We start from the raw sequence: 7,107 nt of genomic DNA, 5'->3' as shown, positions 1-7,107 counted from the left end.
GTCCCACATGGAGCTAGAACACAATCCATAGTTCACAGAGATAGATATAACATTTATAGATACAAAAATCCAACTAATCTCTCTGCCTATAGTGTCTGGCATATCTTGGTATATATCTGTTGAAGTTTGCATGCTTCCAAGGCCTCATCTGTCACAACTCCCATCAAATTCACTTTGTGCTTAACTATCTGTTCATATTACGCTCTCCATGTGGTGCCAAGCACTTGAAGTAAAATGGAGTCTGTGACTTCACAGGATCAGTTAGCTTACCCTCAGTCTGGAGGTGAGTCTGAGAGTGAGGCTGTGCATGGATGGTGTAGCTTGTGCCTAGAACCTGAGGAACTCTGTTTTTGTTTGGATCTGGTGGTTTCTGTCTGTGGTGAGGGCAGGTTGGACCAGTAAATTGTTTATGGTCCCATCAGGTGCTGGAGCTGCTACACGTGGACAACCTCCCCACCTCCCACTCAGCCAGTGGATGTAACCTGCTTCTGCATCAGGAGCCACTGATGGAGAAGTTCTGCTCCAAATTATGTACCCTCAGAAACGGCAAAATAACTTAATATTTTCAACAGGTGAATACATGATACCAGTCTAAAGGTGTACTGCAACTTAATGTGACAAAAAAATCTTGATCTTCTGAGAATATATACAAGATATTGGGAGTGCACTGAAATTTATGCATGACTTTGATGTTTGCATGCAATATGAAAAACAGAAAGCATTTAAAGCCAGTTGGAACTCAGTTTTTTAATCTTGCAATGTTAAAATTGGAACAAAATGTTCCTTGGTACTAAATGATAAATTAGCCCTGATCCATGGGTAATAAATGTATACTGTGATGCATATTCCCTGACTGATTAAACTAGGACATTTTTGTCCACTTTGAAATAAGGCAGAAAATATTTGAATTTTAAAACAGAATGAAAGGGAAATAATGAATTCTGACAAATGTCAAATAAATTTAGTCAAAAGGCTGGAGAACTAGAAATCTGTTCCTTCTTGCCAGAGGTTTGGCTTTCCACATTGGTATTTAAAAAGTCTCATGCTTGGATTCCTCTCTTGTTATGCCTTAACTCTTTTGAAAGTAAAAACAAAAAACTCCACCCTTTTCTGTCTTTTGTACTCATGCCTCCCACGCAGGTAGGTATATACTTTATATATACGTTTTTGGGGAAGAAGGAAATTCCAGATTACAGTGTCCAAATCTTGCTTGACAGAGTATTTTGAGTTAGACAGTCTGAGCAGGATTAGGCAGGAGAACAATTAGAATGTCAATCCAAGGCACTGCTTAGGGAATGTCTACATTTCCCTGCAGTTTGGACTACAGGGTTTTAATAAGCAGCGTGCACTGAAGTGCTGTTCTGTAGCTCCCCCATGTGGACACTGCAGGCATGTATGACAAGGTTCCTAGTTTGTATTAACATAGTCCTGTTTGAAGAGGAGTATGTTAATGAGAAGTAGGAACTTTTTAGTTTGTGCTCACAGCCTCCAAGTTAGGGAGTTATAACACTTGGTGCATGCTTCTATTAACACCTCTGTAGTCAAATTGCAGATCAGTGTAGACATACCGCAAGTTTAAAGGATGCTCATTTCAGTATACAATGGAATGTTTGTTCGAAATTTTATAGTTCACTAGTTTCTAATATAACTGAGGTTGCATTGGATGAAAAATGTAGCCACTAAAATATAAAAATGAATGCATAGTGAAAAGTAAGGTTTTGATTCTGCAATCTGATCTACCTCTGTGTAAGGGTCAGTGCCACAGCCAAGACCAAATAGTTGGGCAAGAGGATGTCAGCATGTTTTGAATGAACAATTAAAAAAAAATGAAGATATTCTTTAAAAATGGAAAAGCAAATACAAAGAAACTCACTTTGTGCAGCACCTTAGCACTCAGCAATCTGAGAACAGACGCCCTAGAATTATTAAAAAAATTAGCATGTAGTTTTTCTTGGTCATTATATGTGAAAAGCAGTTTTTAATAGTTCTTTATTATTAAAATGTAGCACTTCAAACTCATAAAGAGGAGGTGTACTCACTAGAAAATTCCTGTTCATATGCAGTAAAATAAATGTAAAGCTGTCACTGGTATAAAAGCAGTGCTTTTGCTTTGAACAAAAACTTCGTGTTCATCACTCAGATGAATAAAAATGCAACCAGAACAAAGGGTAATAAGAAATAAAAAGGTCAAAAGTCATTCTTCACAGAGCAAACCATGCAAACTCTGTTTGGAGAGAAAGAAAGACGTGATCAGATGCTTTTGTTGGGGCTGCATTGGTGGTGGCAACTTTTTGTTAGGTGCATTGTGAACATGTGGTTAGCATCTGAACTAAGTACATAAATGACAATACACCAGGGCCGGCTCTAACTTTTTTGCTGCCCCAAGCAGCAAAAAAAAGTGCCGCCCCGCCGAGCCCCCCCCCCGCCGAGTGCCGCGCCGCTGCCCCCCCTCCGAGCACCGCGCCACCGGAGCCCGCCCCCGCGCCGAGCGCCGCCGGAACCCCCCCCGAGCGCTGCGCCCCGCGCCGCCCCCCCGCCGAGCACCGTGTCGCAGGAGCCCACCCCCCCTCCCTGAGCGCCGCGCCGCCCCCCAGCCGAGCACCGCGCACCAGAGCACCCCCACCGAGCGCCGCGCCACCGGAGCACTACTCCCCGCCGCGGAATGCCGCGCTGCCCCCCGCCACCCCAAGATTGGCCGCCCCTTACCAGGTGCCGCCCCAAGCATGTGCTTGGTTGCCTGGTGCCTGGAGCCGGTCCTGCAATACACAATGTGGTGATTTTTGTCTTGAATAGGGCGTCAAGGGATGCTGGAGTTACTCAGAAATATGTTTGATTCTCTTGAACAAGAGGAACTGATTTGAATTTAAAACTATGACAATACTATTCTTAAACACTATAGACAAGATTATCTCCTATACCAGAGATCTGCTCAGTGCAACAGAGATGGGACCCTCAGAGAGCCAGTTACAACTCTGTGATTCTTAGAGCTGATCCTGGCAGGATTTAGAGCTGTTGTCATGCAGCTCTAGTTTGTGCCACTGATGGAAGATCCTCAATGGAGCTTATAAGGTCATGGAGGATTGTTGTAACATAGCATAGCTCTGCCATTTCCCATTCCTACTGCCTTTCTTCCTAGGCTGGAGAAGAGCTGGGAAAGGGGGACGGAGGCAGTGCTTAAATTGTAATGAAAGAGGTGCTGGGACTCAAGCAATTTTTTTTACATGCATAACTGATTCAGCAAGCCCAGAGGTGCTGGAACTATGAACTGGCAAACCTAGAGGTGTCAGCCGTGGCACAAATTAAGCACTGGACAGAGGTGTATACTCAGCTGTGGCACAGTTCTACTCAGGAATTTGCAGCTAGATTATGGCTCCTTTATTCCCATCTGATTGGTGCAACAGACCCATGCTGTGGAGAATCTGGCCTTATACATTACAACTATGAAAAAGAACGTTTCTTGAATAGAAAATGTAACTCCTTTTGCCACTAGGCGACTTAGCACCAATTCAAAATTGTGAATTTATCATCAGGAAATAACACCTCAGCAAGAGAACTGAATGAATGCTATTAAGATCTAAAAGCATTATGCACTATGCCCATGAAGAAATGCTTTCCATCTTAAGAGCATCAACATGAATATTAACTCAAACTTCATGAAAACTTATGTTCACTTCACCTCCAAATTGGCCAGTTATTTTCACTGTGAACTTGCTTTCAGTGTTTAGAATTTGTTTGCAAATAGCTGCTTGGGATTGCATTGGTACTAGGTGGGGGCAATGTTCAAATTGTTTCAAAATTTCTTGTACAGTTTAAAAATTTGCAAAAATATCAGTTTTTAAAACTTCGTTAAAATGATCATATTTAGTTTAGTTTTGATTTCTTTAATAGTGAAGCTCTGAAATCTCTAGTGAAATCAGACCTATTTGACTGGTTCCTAGCCTACCAAAGACAAGAGAAAAAAATGTGCATCTATATGAGTGGCTTTCAAGTGTTTTCACTTTCACTTCACTTTAGTCTCAAAGTTACCTATATTCCACACAAATATTATGGCTTCTCACTTATTGTTAAATTCTTTAAAACAGAAAGTCATGAAAATTGTGGTTATAGAAACAGCATTTACACTCAAGGAAGGAATTCCACAACTTCAAGTTTCCTTCATAAATAACTTTTGACTTCCCTTATCTTGGATCTATCACACAATTGGGCCTTTGCAGCTTGCGAGGCATAGTTTGGTACAGTACCACATTTCATTTGTTCTATCCATTTGATTCTTAACTGCTGAGCTGAGTGACATATTTAATTTAACTCTGTTCTCTCCTCTCCAGCATCTTATAAACACAACCTTTTTAGAAATAGATGCTTCTTAAGTAAAGAACTTTGAAAGTGACACACACAATCACAGCCAGCGAGGGAATGTCAAAATCTGTACTGGTCTGCAACTATGAAGTTTATCAGCCTCCCGTGTCTGCAGCAGACAAGATTTTGAAACTTAGGTCTTCATCAACCATTTCCTAAATTAAACTATCAGCAACCTGGTGCCTCTCGGGATTCAGGAAATGGTAGGGTGGAAGCCAGGATGGTAAAGCTCACACCTCCTAGTCCATGTGCCTCCCCCCCCACACAAACACACACACACACACTCCATTCCCGATGAACAATGTCCAACAAGGGATGGCAGCCTCATCTCATTAATTCTACGTTGTCCAAAGTAACAGAAGTCCAACTCAATATGTTTAAATAAAATTGTTTGTAAAAGTCAGCAAAAGTTGGAGACAAATAGACTGGTACAAACTGGATTGATTAAGTTAGAAGAACTATAATAAGGGGCCTGGAAGGCTCCAGGTAAAGTCATGGATTGGCTAGGCAACAGGGCCGGCTCTAACTTTTTTGTTGCCCCAAGCAGCAAAAAAAAGTGCCCCCCGGCCGAGCCCCCCCACCACCGGAAACCCCCCCCGAGCGCCGTGTCGCCGGAGCCCGCCCCCCCCCGCCGAGCGTCGCACCGCCGGAACCCCTCCCTGAGTGCCGTGCGCCGCGCCGCCCCCCAGCCGAGCGCCCCTGCCGAGCGCCGCACTGCCGGAGCGCCCCTCCCCCCCGCGGAATGCCGCGCCGCGCTGCCCCCCACCACCCCAAGATTGGCCGCCCCTTACCAGGTGCCACCCCAAGCATGTGCTTGGTTGCCTGGTGCCGGCCCTCCTGGCAATGACTGAATGTTTATAGAAATGGGAGGAAATATTTATAGCTGAAATCATGAAAATGTGTTTTGCTGGGTTAATGTTAATCTGATCCCCTTCTGTACATTGTTAATATGAACAGGAGTACTTGTGGCACCTTAGAGACTAATAAATTTATTAGAGCATAAGCTTTCTAAGTCTCTAAGGTGCCATAAATGTGTTAGTCTCTAAGGTGCCACAAGTACTCCTGTTCTTTTTGCGGATACAGACTAACACGGCTGCTACTCTGAAACCTGTCATTGTTAATATGGGCATCACTAAATGCGAGTTGGGGTGGAGGGACACATGGACTGGAACGAGTGACCTTTATTATCCCTAAGTTGAAGGGAGAAATGAAAAAAGAGGAAAGTGAAATTATCTAAATACAATGACAGGTTTCAGAGTAGCAGCCGTGTTAGTCTGTATCCGCAAAAAGAAGAACAGGAGTACTTGTCGCACCTTAGAGACTAACAAATTTATTAGAGCATAAGCTTTCGTGGACTACAGCCCACTTCTTTGTATGCATATGCATCCGAAGTAGGGTGACCAGACGTCCCGATTTTATCGGGACTGTCCCGATATTTGCTTCTTTGTCCCGCGTCCCGACCAATGTTTGGTCGGGACACTGGACAAAGAAGAAATTTTCCCTTCCGCTCCGGCGCTCGGGCCCCCCCCCGCCCCAGCTCCGCCCCCTCATTCCCCCATTGGCTCCCTCCCCAAATCCCCGCCCTGGCCCCGCCTCTTCCCCAGCATTCCTCCTCCCTCCCAGGCTTGCAGCATGGCGGTGCAAGCCTGGAGGGTGGGGGTGGCGGCGGCGGCGGTGCCTGGATCCTGGAGCTGGTGAGTCAGCTCCAGCACCCGGGCACCGGGCGGGCAAGGGAGGGAGACAGGGCTTCTGCCCGGGCTGCTGCACCCGGGGCCGGGAGCGCAGCCTGAAGGCTGCTCCAGCCCTGCAGCCCGCGGGGCAGCGCGGTGGGTCCAGTCGGGGGGCAGCGCGGAGCGGGCAGGGGCCAGGTGGGCGGCGCGGGGGCCTGGGCCGAATCCCTGCTGCTGCCGGGGAGCCCCGCGCCTCTCCGTCCCGCTTGCGGCTGCGGCTCCTTCCTGGTGGGACGCGCCCCCCCGGCCTGCCCCACTCACATGCGGCGCGCGTCCAGCTGCTCCTTCCCGGTGGGAGGGAGACTAGGCGCGGGGGACACGCGCCGCATGTGCCCGGGGCAGCGGGAGGCGCGTCCCGCCGGGAAGGAGCCACAGCCGCGAGCGGGAGGGAGAGGCGCGGGGCTCCCTGGCAGCAGCGGGGATTCGGCCCCTGCCGCCCCCCCCGGCTCCTGCCCGTTCCGCGCTGCCCCCGCCCAGACCCACTGCGCCCCGCATATGCCCGTGGCGGGCCAGGGGGCGGGAGGCTCCGCAGGGACTCCCGCATATGCCCGTGGCGGGCCAAGGGGCGGGAGGCTCCGCGGGGACTCAGGGAGGGCAGCGTGCAGGGCCTGCTAATGCCCCAGGCCCCTTAAAACTTTTTTTGGCTCCGCCCCCCCTTTTTGGCTCCGCCCCCTTCCCGATATTTTATAGTGGTAATCTGGTCACCCTAATCCGAAGAAGTGGGCTGTAGTCCACGAAAGCTTATGCTCTAATAAATTTGTTAGTCTCTAAGGTGCCACAAGTACTCCTGTTCTTCTTTTTTCTAAATACAATGTTACAATATTACTGCACTGTCTGTGTTTCTATGACATTATCTCACACGTGTCCTGTCAAGCTGATTCTTCATTAAAATGTGTGTTTGGAAGTTCCTCTCCTTCTCTGTTGGTGTCAAAGTATTCACACAGCAAGGGATTGAAAAGCAAATTATTCAAAGGTTGCACGGGCCCTGGAGTGGGCGAGCCAGGAACAATCGCTATTAGCT

Source organism: Malaclemys terrapin, chromosome 8, assembly GCF_027887155.1.
Source record: "Malaclemys terrapin pileata isolate rMalTer1 chromosome 8, rMalTer1.hap1, whole genome shotgun sequence".
In the NCBI taxonomy this organism is placed as follows: Eukaryota; Metazoa; Chordata; order Testudines; family Emydidae; genus Malaclemys; species Malaclemys terrapin.
Note: the sequence above shows the minus strand (reverse complement) of the source record.